The sequence below is a fragment of the Carassius auratus genome, chromosome 35 (genome assembly GCF_003368295.1).
Source record: "Carassius auratus strain Wakin chromosome 35, ASM336829v1, whole genome shotgun sequence".
NCBI lineage: Eukaryota > Metazoa > Chordata > Actinopteri > Cypriniformes > Cyprinidae > Carassius > Carassius auratus.
The window spans coordinates 16,069,656-16,084,546 of record NC_039277.1 but is presented as its reverse complement, the minus strand read 5'-3'; the positions used below and the strand labels follow the sequence as shown (position 1 = coordinate 16,084,546).

At 35.9% G+C, this 14,891-nt stretch overlaps 1 protein-coding gene across 3 annotated transcripts in view; it reads left to right on the top strand.

Moving 5' to 3' along the window:
• Window positions 1-480: 480 nt before the first annotated feature.
• LOC113054619 (myocyte-specific enhancer factor 2C-like) overlaps window positions 481-14,891 on the top strand; it is a 35,276-nt gene continuing 20,865 nt past the window's right edge. For 2 of the 3 annotated variants that reach the window (XM_026220280.1, XM_026220282.1), the window contains exons 1-2: window positions 481-732; window positions 4,939-5,052. The gene's annotated coding sequence lies outside the window, so the exon portion shown is untranslated. Of the gene's footprint in view, window positions 733-4,938; window positions 5,053-5,523; window positions 5,952-14,891 lie in introns of those variants that run through there. The other variant, XM_026220281.1, reaches the window with a different exon arrangement.

Here is a 14,891-nt window from a genome sequence, read left to right as displayed (position 1 = left end):
ACCCTGAAACTAATAGCTAAAACTTAACAAATACAGAAATATATATATATATATATATATATATATATATATATATATATATATATATATATATATATATATATATATATATATATGTATGTATTGACAGAAACAAAATTATTTTAACTTAAAAAAAACTCTGTTGTGAGATTTACCTATTTGGCTACAGAGATGTCACTCCATCAAGAACAGTATACTCTTGACCTGTCGAATACAAATTGCATTTCAACTAAATTCAATGAATCTGCATGAAAAGCTGCCATATCTTTCTGTAAGGAGCAATAATCCTGGGCACTTGTGCCAAGGCCAACAGAGGCCTGCATGTCAGTGATACTTTCATCTAAATATACACGAGACTGACGGCAGCAGCTGAGAGGGGCCCAGCCAGACGCTCGCGCTGAACCATCACGCAAACAGTGCAGCTCGTACCCAAGTGTCTATGTGTGAGTGTGTGTGAGTGTGTGTGTGAGTGTGTATGTCCTTGTTGGGTGCGGTTGGGGCTAGGATGCCATCTCCCCTTCAATGTGGATCAAGATCTGAACTAAACGCAACCCAATTTTGGGTTTCTCTTCAAAGCCAGCTGGTCTGGCTTGGTTTCCTTCAGCCTCTTTTGACATATTAACAATCTTTTTTTTCTCTTATTTTTACAAAGACTAGCCCACAGCAGGTGCTGGAGGGTTGAGCTTCCTGGAGAAGAAAATTCTCGGACTGGTAAGTGACCGAAAACTGCCCAAATGAAACAATTGCTTGACGTTGGCGAAGAAATGACACGAACATAAGTCAGTAAAGTGTGTGTGCTAGCATCTCGTTTGGGGAATGCAGACCTGAGTAGAAATAGAAAGATACACATTTAGAGAGGTGGGCTTTTTTTCAGGACATGGTTTGCCTTCGTAAATAGACGTGTTTGTCTAAGAGATGAATGCAGGAGAGGTTTCGCCGTTGACTAATATTGTGTCAAGCTTGTTTACGGCTCCTTTCATGACAAAAAAAGCTTTGATGTGAATGTTGCTTTCTTTGTCGGATGGTTTGAGCACTTCATCAAGCCTCTATATGTTTAACCCACATGTTATGGAGGATTTTCTTTTCCCCCCAAAAAATACTTTCCTACCAAAAATTGCTTGTACATCTCTCATTATGCTATATTATTACCAAACATTGGTTTCAATCTTTTTATCAACTTGTTTTCTTTTAATTAGCACAGGTTTTGTATTTCTTTTTTGAACTGAATGATCGTCTGCCTTATTGAACTGTGCTTATACACCTCAGTTTTGAGTGCTAACATTGCCATAATTATCCACAATGTTTTTTTTTTTACTTTTGAAACTGAGGCGCATAAGCTCAGATCAATGAGGCCGACAATCAACCAGTTAGAAAATAACCAAACAGAAATACGAAACCTGTGCGAACTTTAAGAAAACAAGCTGACAAAAGATTGAATCCAAGCTTTGGTGATAATACATACCAAATTTTAGATTCAATCTTTTTGTCAACTTGTTTTCTAAGAGATTTACAAACCATTTTTAAAAGGTCAGTCAGTTTCGACAGGGAACACCAGTTTAGGTAACCTTTGTTTTATTTACATGTTTATAAGCAGAATATTTCTATATCTAGTTTGTGTGTTTGATACAAGTGTACATAATATTGAAACAAAATGATAAAGGTGTTAAAATTAGGATTGAATTAGTGTGCACATATCCCCAAGCGAATGTTCTTTACTGCTGCTAGATCCTCTTGTTTCTTTCTCTATGAAGGCCACAGCTGTAGGGTTTCCATCAAGAGTGTTTGAGATAATGAAAGGCACATCAAGGGCATTTGAGGTGCCCACAAAACCACCGATTCCTGCCCACAACCACTGCAGCCTTCTCCTCTTACAGCTTTGGTTTCAAAACAAGACGCCGTGATAATGTTATCCTTATGTACTGAGTGTGAGTGTTTGCGCCAGTGTTTATACAGTTTAGACTCTTTGGCTGTCCCGATGGTTGATGCTCTAAAAAAGCTGAATGTGTTTGAGGAGGAAGCGCAAAATGACCCACTTTGGATGCTGAACGTCAATGCAGCAAGATTTGCATGTTCAGCTGTGCTTAGTTTTTACTGCATACATTTCTGGTTTGACTCTATAGTAGGTGTATTAAGCTTGCGTATTTTAATAGAATTTTGTATTATAACTGCATTGCTATATTTGTTAAAAACTTTGGATAAAAGGGGTAAAAGAGTAAAGTAAAAAGGCATCATTCAATGCAACTGAGACATCAATTGCTTAAATTAAATATTACGTTTTTTATAAACAAAATTAACAAAATTATTTGAAAAACAGGGATAGGGTTTAATTTGGGTTGGGGTCTATTTTTGGCTGTGGATATTTATGTATGTGTGTATATAATAGATTTACATAAAAATATACATAATACATACACAATACACAATTATATAATACACAATTATATATGAATATTAATTTGATAAACACCAAAAAAAATACTTTTATAATTCTTACTACTTTTACACAATATATATATATATATATATATATATATATATATATATATATATATATATATATACAAAATAAAAAATTAATATAATTTATAAATATATTAAAACATTTATTTTCTTTGTTGTAAAAGTTCTCTTATAGTTCATACATAATTTAATTTCTTATACAGTTTAAAATACTTTTCTCATTTTGTCTTATTTTTATACTTTTTTTGTAGATTGTGGACTCTCAATTTTTAATTTGATTATACATTTTTCATTTATGAATATAATGTTACATTTTGGGCATAATTTAGTGTAATATGAGATATTTAAAACCTGTAAGCATAGATATCAGTTTATGTAACATTATCTGGGTTGATGTGCCTTTAGGGCTGAGAGCTCGTCAGGTGAGCAGCATAATGTAGCACGATTTTAAAGTGAGTTTTGCACGCTAGGACTCCCCCAGTGAAACTAGAGTGCGAGCTACAACAATAGATAGCATGTTTTCTGTATTATGATTTGTGGATTACAGGTGTCTAGCCGTGAGCGGTGGGCTCAGCGACACATGCAAACAATTACATAAGCCCTCTGTGAATGGGTTAGACACGAATAGCCTGAGTTTCTTACTAACAAGTCTTCTGGGATTGCATTAAATAATTTTGCAGCACAGTTACAACCAAATGGATTGAGCAAAAAGACTGGTACTTATCATGAAACTTCATATTAAATAAATAGTTTTAGTAAAAATAAACATTTGGTCAATATCTACTGACCCTCAGTCATTCCCAAATTGTTCGAGTTCTTTCTTTAATCTGCTATTAAATTAATACAGAAAGACACCCTCAAAAATATTAACTTTGTCAAAAAATGTATATATATATATTTGTCATTTTTATTCAAATAAGTTATTTGCTTTACACAGAACTTGAAGTGTGCTTCAAGACAGAGTATCTAATGTTTTGTCTGGGTCTGGGGAGTAGCTGTCTTGTCTGTCTCTTTTATGAGCAGGTAAAATGCATGGTGCATCTCTTCTGAGTTAAGCCTACTCATTTTCATATTTGATTATCATCTGATTTTTATCAAGCATTAATGGAAATGTGTTGATCTTAGTCTACGTACACACTTACGTTTCAGTGACACGCATACGGGAGTGAATCCACTAAATTATAGTTTAGTTTTTTAGGAACATAAATTACTCTCGAAAGGACCATGACTGACATCAGGGTAACAATAGCAACGTGTTGACGACTCGTGCATTTGGTATCCGCTATTTTTGCCCAAAGTAACGCGTTACTTTAGACGATTTTACTTAAACCAACATCGACAGAGCCGGTGTATTTTGTTTATGTTTGGAAGGTTTACAGAGTGCGCTCGTTTAAGTGTTGCCATGTCCACTTATTAGCTATAAGCGAATCATTTAGTGTCATCTATGTGTCTTTGGGCTTGGCTCATATAGCGATCCATTTTATAGAGTTAATAGCCTAGCCTAAAGAAGGGACAGTTGCACATCGCGATAGGCCTATTTTGGCATGTTACTTATTTCTAAATTAATGCGTTTTGAATTAAGTTGATTATGGGCTTGTTCTTATTTGCTGGCTTTAAAGCAAGATATGGCAACACTAATGTAGGCATATCTTGTGATTTCTTGCACCGCAGCTGATACGCGTTTAAATAAGTCATTAACTTATTATTCACTTCGGTTCCATACACACTGCTTAAAAGTGTAAATGTGGTTTCTGTAGATGCAGTTCTTACCTGAATTTTTCGTGAATTGTAGAATGCGGTTGTCACTCCCTTATGACTGAACGGTGTGTGAATAGAACAGGGTTAAGCACTAAAACTTGATTGACAACCGAATTTAGCTGCAGTGTGTACATGGCCTTAGAAAACACAAACAACCTGTAAAATCCTAATAACCACCACCAAAGCTTCAAAGACACTTAAGATCACGCTCAGAGTTGCTAAACTTCACATGGAGGTTTTACCCTTACCCCCACTTGGCAGCTCCAATGAAAAACATGAGTGTCAGCTTTAGTGGCCTGCCAGGAAAAGTGTTGGAAAGGTAAAGGGTTTCAGTGTTCTGTGTCTATTAAAACACGCACATAGCTTTTCTTGGACAAGAGTGGTTAAACACTGTTTCCGCTCTCCCTAATGCTCAGTTATCGAGATAAACTTTCAAAAGCATTTAACAGCCTGGTTTCAGCTGAATGAACAAATACTTAAGCCCTCTGATCGAGCTGTTATGGTTATTGAAAGGATGTGTGGGGGTCTGGATTCATTGAGGTGTAGTACTCTAACACGCCACTAGTGTGTGCTGATGAGTCACAGAGACACCTAGCGCTGCCGCACTGGTGCACTTTCGTGTGTATTTCCGATGTTCAGTGATTATTCCCAAGACTAATAACTAATTCATATGATTTGATGAATATTTCATTTTTCTAGGTGCCAAACGAAGGACCTGAAAGCCTTAAAAACCCAATTGATGGAGACACAAAAGCAGTGAAGATTCAGAGGGAGAAGATAAAGTTGAAAAAGAAGGTTATGAGCAAGTGATTGGTAAGAATAATAATAATAAAAGCCAGTAAATTACAATTGTCTTGTTTATTTTTTATATAAATTTTTAAACATATTTAATATTTGGCTGTATGTTTAAATTATATAGTAAACAATAATAAGACATTGTATTTTTAATAAATTTTGTCATTGTTTTATTATTCAATATAATAGATATTTACTATAAAATTATACCGTAAAATTAACCAGTAATACTAATTATATGAACTTATAAATTTAGGCTATAACAGTTAGAGTATTGGTTGTAACAATATTCATTATTGAATATCATGATATAAAATTTTATTAGCTATTTAACATCTATTTATTTAATTTACTGAAAATATAGAAAAATTGGTAACTTTAATTAAGCCACGTTAAGTTTCCCTTTAAAATAACTGGACAAAATGAACACTGAGTGCAATAATTAAAACGCAACGCGACTGACGCTTTGGTGATTAAAGTAAGTAAAAGCGCGTTCTTTTATGACGCGTCGCGTCACACGCGTGCGGGTGTGATCAGTTACTGTACGCGTAAGACCCGCCCTCTTTTCAAAGAGAGAGCGAGACAGAATGATTCTCTCTTCTGTGTGACGAACAGACGCTCGTGAGGATCGTGTCAGTAAACTAGAGGAGATCACTGATCCACCCAGGATAACTCTGGACACCTTCAGTTGTCTTTTCTTGTTATTTAAAAAACGCTTTTGCTTCCATCGCTGCATGTGTCAAAACCAATGAGAGACGCGGAGTTCAGCGATCATTCTCACACTGACGCGCACATGAAGCGCTTTAACGCGGTTCTGGATTTGAAAAGCGCGTGAAGAGTTCTGGACCCGTGCGTGACTGACCATTAACACCAGCGCATGCATGCTTTCTGGAGCTGACACCCTCATGCATTACAAAGTAAGTTGAACTGTCACAACTAGAAGCGTTGTGGTTAATAAAATAGTGCGACAAGTTAGCGTCAAATACCACAGTAATAGATTTAACAAACAGTAGAATAGTATATACTAGTGTAATATAGAACAGTGTAAGTATACAGTACTATACTATAATAGTAGAAGTAATATAATACTAGAATAGTACAGTTTAAAAAGTAATAGAATAGAAAATGTTACACACTAGTATAGAAAAGAATGGTATTATTATATACCATAAAATAGTTTAAAAAGTGATAGAAAATCATAGAATAGAATCATTTACAAGTAATATTAGTCATATATATATATATATATATATATATATATATATATATATATATATAATTTTATATATATATATACTGTATATATGCAAATATATGCATTGGCAATACTAATTTTGTATTTTTATTTTTTCATATATTAAATGTTGTCTGGCTTGCTTTATTTAATACTAAACAAACAACTTTTCCAAAATGGTGTAATTATGTGAATAACATCTCTATTTATACTTCGTTGTGGTAATTGAAGAACTGTAAACAAGTTATTTTATATGGCAGTGCGTACTGAAACTAATGGCTTTACAGTTATAACCTGGAATATCCAGGATGAGGTTCCCAGGCGTTTAGATGAGAGAAGTGCTCTCCGCTGGTGCTTGTACAATAATAATGACCAAAGGGCAAAATGTGATCCAGGAAAGCCTAGTGCTCCTCCCTATACTTAATAACATTCATTGTGTTTCTGTGAGAGTGTTTTAGTATGCACGTTGTTAGTATTGAAAGAGTGGCAAGTTAGAACAAATACACAATATTTTTGATCCAGAGAAGCTTCAGATGAGTTGAAATGCTTGCACACAAAGAGGAAAAGAGTGCCATACGCTGAGACTCTGCAATGTGCCTCTCAAAGTATGGCACACACTTCATCTGTTTATTGCCGTCAGGAAACCATAAACCTGACGTGTGATTGCATTAGTTACTGGTGAATGATGACAACTTAACAGCAATAAATTATGACAACAACAGGCATGTGCACTTGATGGTGAGATGTTAATGAATAAATATTGTAGGTAAAGCTAACGCTGATGTATTTTATCATTTGGAAAAGCTAATCACACAAAAACCTCTCGAGTTGAGATGTTGCGAGAGGCCTGGTGATGATTTTAAAGCTAGTTCAGGAGCTTCATCGGTTTGTCGTATTAAGGAAAAACCAGCAGTTTCATGAAGGGCTTGATGGGATGGAGTTATAATTGTGGTGTTAACAGCTAGTAGCAGCATATATGTAGCCGAGTGCAGTCAGTGTATGAGTTGTGTAGGTTATCCTGCTGGGTGGTCTGGGTGCTGGTTAGACCTCCGTGGCACTTTCCTTTGGTTTACTTCATTAGCCACTGAGTGAAATGCAGCTAAACCTCAAAAGTATGTCACCATCATCGTTCTTGAAAAAACAGCTGAGCTGTTTATACCTCCAGAATAATTAGAAAAAAATGGTTATCATTTGCCAGGTTTACTTATGCAAACACAAATATTATAATGACAAATTTCTTAGTATAGTGTATATTTAAACAAGTTATAAGCATTATAAACTACATTTATTTTTTACACATAAAGTGTGATATATTCCATTAAAATATTATGGAAATTATATGAAATGTATAAATGTTATATAATACGTAATATTTTTTAATTCAATTTTTTTTATATTTAATAATATTTAAATATTTAAAATCTATTTAACAAAAATTATATACAGTACATACACTTAAATTATTTATACATTTAAATGTATAAAAAGTATTTTTATATTATTTTTTATTTTATTTTATATGGAATATATAACACTAAAATAAGGTTTGCATTCAAAAAGTGTAAATATAATATACCTGTATGTTAATATACAGTGTGTAAATATGACTAAAACATTTTTAAAATATAAAATATTTCTAAAACACAGATTCTTATGGATTCATTGTAAATGAACTCAACTTGGTTTTTAACCATAGAAAAGCTCATAAATGAAACCTAAGCTCTCCTGGTCTGTGGCTTTGCTGATCTTGCTCTCAAAGCAGTTTTTCAGCACAGCTTGATTTTGCCACACACAAAAAAAAACTTCAGATTTTTCCCCCTGTCATGTAATCTATCTTTGTCACTGGTGTAAAATGCTCAATTCACTGCGTTACATCCTCCAGTGAGGAGGTTTCGCACAGAGAACTCTTTGTACGGCGGGCCGTATATAGCGTTAATCAGCAGCACCCTCCCTCGCTCGACACGTGCGTCTGGGGATATTTTTAGTGGATCATGTGTTCATAGTTTAATGTGAGGTTAGTTAAAGTATTTAAGATGTGACTCGTCGGCTCTGAGGTAACAGATACTGCGTCCTCTGTAACACAGCACTGGAATCCTGTCCAGATATTCCCATTAACGGGATAGTCAACCGTTTCATCGGGCTTCTGGTTCTGTTTGTCTACCTTTTGGAATGGGTTGTTATGACATCTGTACACTGACAGATTTCCAATGGTGCAAGAATCCCAAGCCAGGTGCCTCTCAAAGGCCACATGGACATTCTTGACCTCCTGAGGTCTTACAGAAGTCCAGCTGATGAAGGACGGTTGCCGCCAAAGCTTGACAGCAGGAGTTGAAGCCATTCTTTGTGTCTATAAATTTAATAGCTTTGCTTCTGGATGCTGATTGGTCAGTACAGCATTCCAGAAGTGCTGAAATACACGTTTAACAGCTACATGGAAGTTTTAACCATATCTATCAAGGGCTAGAGAAGAGTTAGAATATAACTATATTAGTTTAATTAAACAATATTTGAATTAAAAGTTGTAGTATCTCCTGAAAAGCAAGGTAAAGTTCACCCAAAATCGATGGTTGGTTCAAACACAGCATAGAATGAAAGTCGATGGGGTCTAGTGTTCTTCAAAATATCTACTTTTCTGTTCCTTTGAAACGGTTTGGCTCGACATGAGGGTGAGTAAATAATGACAGAACTCTAATTTTTGGTGAACTATCTCTTTAAGGCAATTTAGGCTGTGCTATATGGTGAATATCTCATGCCATACTGTTTAAATATAGCCCTGACCTCAGCCAGAAACCTCAACTTTTCTCCATCCCCAAAATTAAAGTGGTGCAATCCATGTTTGGCTGTAGCAAACTTGCATGTCTGTGGTCTTTTTCAGGCTTGACCATGTTGCTCGCATCATGTAAGTTTGTTCTTTCATTATGTGTCAGAATTTTTTCACCAATTCCCACAATGAGGTTTACTTTCAAAATGAGTGTCAGCATCTCTATTCTGCATTTGAAGTCACAGAAAGCACTGAGAGCTGTAAATTAAATAAAATATGTTGGATTTTGGAGTTGCATATCCCACAACACCTCTGATTTGACACTTGTAAACAATGTTCGTCTCAGTCGTGATGAGCCACTGCTTTTGTTGTTCAAGTTAAAAAGTTAATCATTTAATTTTGGGTTCTGCTGCGTTTACATGTACAGTATATTTGGTAGAGGAAGTCTATGAGGGGGAGTTTGAGGGGGCCGTCGGGCTGAATACCTGCCGTCATCCTGGTTTGGTTTACAATACTCCCGAGTTTCCACGTCACTTCCTCCCCATGAAATCGTTCCCATGCTGCTGTAAACACCCACACCCAGACCTCCAGACCCCACTGCAAGATCAAATCCAATTCTTATGATACAGATACTATGTGAGATAAACATATGTAGTGACACATATCCAGGCCTGTAAACTTCAGGGGCCAGATTCGTGAAAATCTTAAGAAAGAAGTTTTTTAAGAAAAATTTCTTGAGATAAATCCTTAAGGGGGGGGGGGTGAATCTATTTCATGCATACTGAGTTTTTTACACTGTTAAAGAGTTGGATTCCCATGCTAAACATGGACTAAACATTGGAACAAAAATACTCCTTCCGGTTTGTCACAAGTTTCGTAAAGTTTTTTTCGAGTATGGGTCTGTGTGACGTTAGATGGTGCGGAATTTCCTTATATGGGTCCTGAGGGCACTTCTGCCGGAAGAGCGCGCTCCCGTATAGCAGAGCGAGAGCGAAATGTCACCAAGAAGTGTGTTTTTGGTTGCCAGGGCAAGACAACCCTGCACAGATTACCAAAAAAAAAAACAGCATTAAGGGACCAGTGGATGGAGTTTATTTTTACAGAGCATCAACGGAGTTGTGCAAGTGTTTGTGTTTGTTCCCTGCATTTCGAAGATGCTTGTTTTACAAACAAGGCCCAGTTTGACGACGGATTTGCGTATCGTTTATTTCTTAAGGATAATGCAATCCCAACGAAAAAGGGTCACGATCATGTGTTGGAACCGCAGGCGGTGAGTAAAACTGCTTCAAATATCTCTGTGTTGTTAACTTAGCTATCGACGCGTAAGCACATCAAGTAAACCTTGTACACCTTTAAAGAAAAAAAAAAGACGACATAAAGTGGAACTTAGTCATTTTCCAAAACCGCTAAGCAAATATATACAGTTTCAGTACATACCACATAGAGACGTCCTGCTGTAGTCATTGCTGCTGCTGCTCTTGTTCAATTTTAGCCTCGGGATCTGATTCTGGATCATAAATATACGGCTGAATCTGACTGTTAGCCATGGTTTGTTTTGGATGATGTTTTTTTCCTCAGGTAATGCTCTCAACGCAAAAGCTTACGCGTGCTCGTGATTCTTTAGCTCCGCCCACACGTCACGCCTCCAGCCGCTCGTGTTTTTCCGGGAAAAAACGGTACAGACTATCTTTCTCTTATAAATATAATAAAACTAAAGACTTTTTGGAGATATAAAGGATGCAGTACTACTCTATAGGTACTCAAGATTAACAGGATATTGAGTGAAAATGAGCATTTCACCCCCCCCCCCCCCCTTTAAGAATGTTTCTATGTGCAATTCTCTCGGCATTACATTTTAGTGTGTGCTGAAATTGTCGCAATTAAATAGTTGCTAAAAGTCACTTATAATCATAACAATCATTGTTTATATTATCTAACATTACTATTGTTGTAGTAATATATAATGTTTCGCGCAAGTCTCGCACATTCACAAAAAATAGCTTACTTCCATGTTGCAAAATAAGATAGACACTATAGCCTCACTATTACTGGTGCTCGTACGTAAGGTTAAGGATTTAGGCAAACCACCAAAATGAAATATTAATTTTCAAGGTGTAATTCAAAAGATCAGAGGTAGAAACGGCCACCTGATTTCTTCAGGTCACTTAACTTCTGTCCCATACATGCTGCCAGCGGGTGTGAGTGCCAGGAGCAGAGAGATCAGTCTACACTGTGAGACTCGCTCTGATGTCAGAGCCAACCAACTGGCAAGATCTGTTCTCCACGTCGGGCAGCCTGACAAAAACACTTAAGGATATCGATCACAGGTCCATGTCTTAGTCATGAACTGCTAACAGAAAGACAAGTATGCATTTATTCTCGGCAAATAATATACAGTCTGTTTTGCCTTATAAATTCAGCTTATATTTATTATTATTGTTACTGATAAATTTTCCTAATGTAATAACTTTACATTTTTGTTGTTAAAAATGTAAACTAGTATTCAAAGGTTTGGGGCCTTTAAGATTTTTTAAATAGGTCAAAATCAATTATGCTGCTTAATATATTTTTGGAAACCATGATCCCTTTTTCAGGATTCTTTGAATAGAACATTTATTTGAAATCGGTGATCATGTATTGTAATGTTATAAATGTCTATACTGTCACTTTCTGGAATACATGATTCTGATTGGTTAGTTGTGACAATCTGAGGACAAATATTTATACATTTATATGCTAAAATTGCATAATTTTAGTTATCAATTTCTTATATGTATCATTTTTTGTCTCATATCATTCTTCATTCTCATTATTCTTACAAAGTAACATCAATTTAATATTTCCTGTATGTTTGTTTGTTTATTTATATATATCTATATTTAGTACAGCCCATCTTATTCAGATCAAAGAAAGAATTTCTTATGATTACCAAAATCTTTCATTAATCTTTCCTAAATTTATGCATCAAATCAGGTAGAATTAACTTGTTATGCTAACAACTGTGCGTTTTCATTTTTAAATAAGGTGTAGATTTAAAAGAGGACATATTGAGCAGCAGAGTATTAATGTCACAAATGCACTGCTTTTAAAATAATGTAACAGAAAACAGAAGTGATATCTTAGAATGTGGCTTTGAATGGCCACAGAGTTTCAGTTGGCAGTGTGTATCGGTTAGCGGTGAAGCGCAAACGCGGCGCACACACACTGTGAGAACACAGCTGTGTGACACACATCTCCACAGCAAAAGGAAGCTATGCAAATGAGCAACCAACTATGAGCAAAGCACCAAAATGCCTTGTGCGCTAGCAGTCATAGTTTTTAGAGTTATTTGCTGCTAATAGCACGATCGTAGCTGACAGTGATTGCAAGCTTAGTTTTTGTAATCAGGTCACTGAAAGTCCTGCAAAGAACTAAGAAATAATTAAAGATATCCCATTGATTTGGACATATATGGAAGTGTAGCATACCAGGCTAGGCTAACATGATTTCTGAGAAAATGCCTAGAATTAGTGTATTTTTTATTTTTTATTTTTTTAAGCATAAATGTAATATAATTCTGAGGTTTATGTTATAAATGTTTCATATGTGCCAGTAAACTTAATTAAAAGCAGATTTTATTTTAGTTTCATTGATATACTGCTAGTTTTGTTTTTTTCACTTTAATTTTTACAAGAAAAAAAAACGTACAAAAAATGTCATAGTAGCTTTTAAAAATTATGTCTGTATAGGTTTTGTTAATTTTTAGTTTATTTATTTATAAAAAAAAATTTTTAAACAAAATTTTAAACAAAAATGAGAAATGTTGCACTGGCAATTAGCTGAAATAAAAGAAATAAAAAGAAGTAAAAATACCTACATACATACATACATACATATAATATTGTAATATAATGTGTGTGTGTATATATATGATTTTAGTTTAAGCAGTAAGTTTTTATTAGATTTATTTATTATTTGAATTTTTCAATGTAATAACTCAGATTCACCATTTAGGTTTTTTTTTATTTTACTGAATATGATTAACAGAATGAATTTTTTTGGGGGGAGTGTGAGCCAAAGTCAGATCTCTCTAATCTTACACAAAGTGTACAGCATCAACCTGGACTCACATGGCCCCCGGCTGTTCACGCACAGTGCTCCACCAGGAGCCGCGGGTTCAGGATTTGGGAATGTAGCGGGGCGTCTGGGAGCTGGACTCGTTCTGTGATACGACTAACCTCCACAGCTCGTGTGCTCTCATTGAGAAAGATAGACACTTTCTCCTCTTTGTCCTTGGGAAGTTTTGAGGCGAGCCGTAAGGGTGGGGTGGAGAGTGACTTGTCCCCATTCCGGCACTGATTGATACAGTCTCTTGGCGGCCGCTGCTCTGAGCCGTAGCATGTTCCCTTGATAGACAGCAAAGAGATGTAGCAGTCCTCTCCATGAGTTACAGCTTGGGGATAGCTGGCAGAACGTATGTTCTTGTACATTTTAAGCATGCATTTAAAGGCCACTGGGTTGTTGAGGTTGGTTTTTTGGCAGTGTTTGCTTAGGCTCTATAACTACTGTTTATCCCTGGATAACCCCCTAAACTAAAGTATTAAACATGGTTAGTGCTACATTCACAAATGAAATCATGAGTGTGCTATTACTTTCTAAGACATATGACAATAAATCAGACGATGTGCTAAAAAAACCTTAGCAGCCACATAGCATTGTGCTAAAATTCACTCAAAGACCTTAGCAACTACATAAAACACCTTTGCAACCACAAACGCTAGCATTGTTCTTAAAACTGCTCAGAACACTTTGGCAAACAAATAGCAGCACCCTAGCAATGACATACTGTAGCATTACTGCCTAAATCCACTCAGAACACCTTAGCAACTGTGTAACAACTCCTTAGCAACCACATACTGCAGCATTGTGCTTAAAACCAATCAGTACACCTTTGTTACTGCATTACAACACTCTAGCAACGGGATACTGTAGCATTGTGCTTAAAATCACTTAGAGCATTTTAGTGAACGTATAGCAGCACACTAGCAATGTCATACTCTAGCAATGTGCTTAACCTTTGCAACTGCACAGAAATGCTCTAGCAACCACAAGGATCACGCTAGAATTACTAGTAATGTTGTGCATTGCATAATATGCTAAAATCTTGAATGTGATTGGTTTAAATCCAATATGCAATGGGAATATTATTAGCTTTAATATTAGTTTCATCACAGCAAAGCTCATCAAGCCTTTTTGAACAATGCATGAGACTTTTTGTTACTTCCCATTTTCTGCATTGTGGAGCAGTTTATGGGAAGAGGCATGTTTTATTGTTTCTTCTCAATGATGTCACTTCCTTGTGAGGCGTCTGCGAAGATTTCCTCTCATTATATCCAATTGTGCGAGCTGATGGGTGTTGTTTTCAGAGAGATGCTTCATCCTTCGAGTCAGAGTCAGCTGTCTGACACCTCTGGGGTCTGCCAAGAGCTCTGAGTATCTGCTCCAACGTGCTTTGACAAGTTCCTCCGCTGCCTGGCACGTCTTCAGCATTTCAGATGCCCTGAAAGATGGTGATAATGAAGTTGTACAGGCTCCAATCTCAGTTGTTAACTGACATTAGCCAACTTATGCCAGAGGCTGTCTCTAAATGCTGTTTTTTAGGGGTTTCTTTTGTTTATTTCTGTCTTTTTGAGGTCTTTATTTATAGTTTTTAAGTTGCTTCAAACCTGTATAAGTTCTGTTGGGCACTGAAGAATTTTGGTAACCAAACAATTAAATGTAGCCATTGACTTCCATTGAAATGTTTTCATACTTTGAGTGATAACTCTTGTGGGACCCACACTGCAAAATATATTTATATATGTTTTGAAGTTGCATATAAAG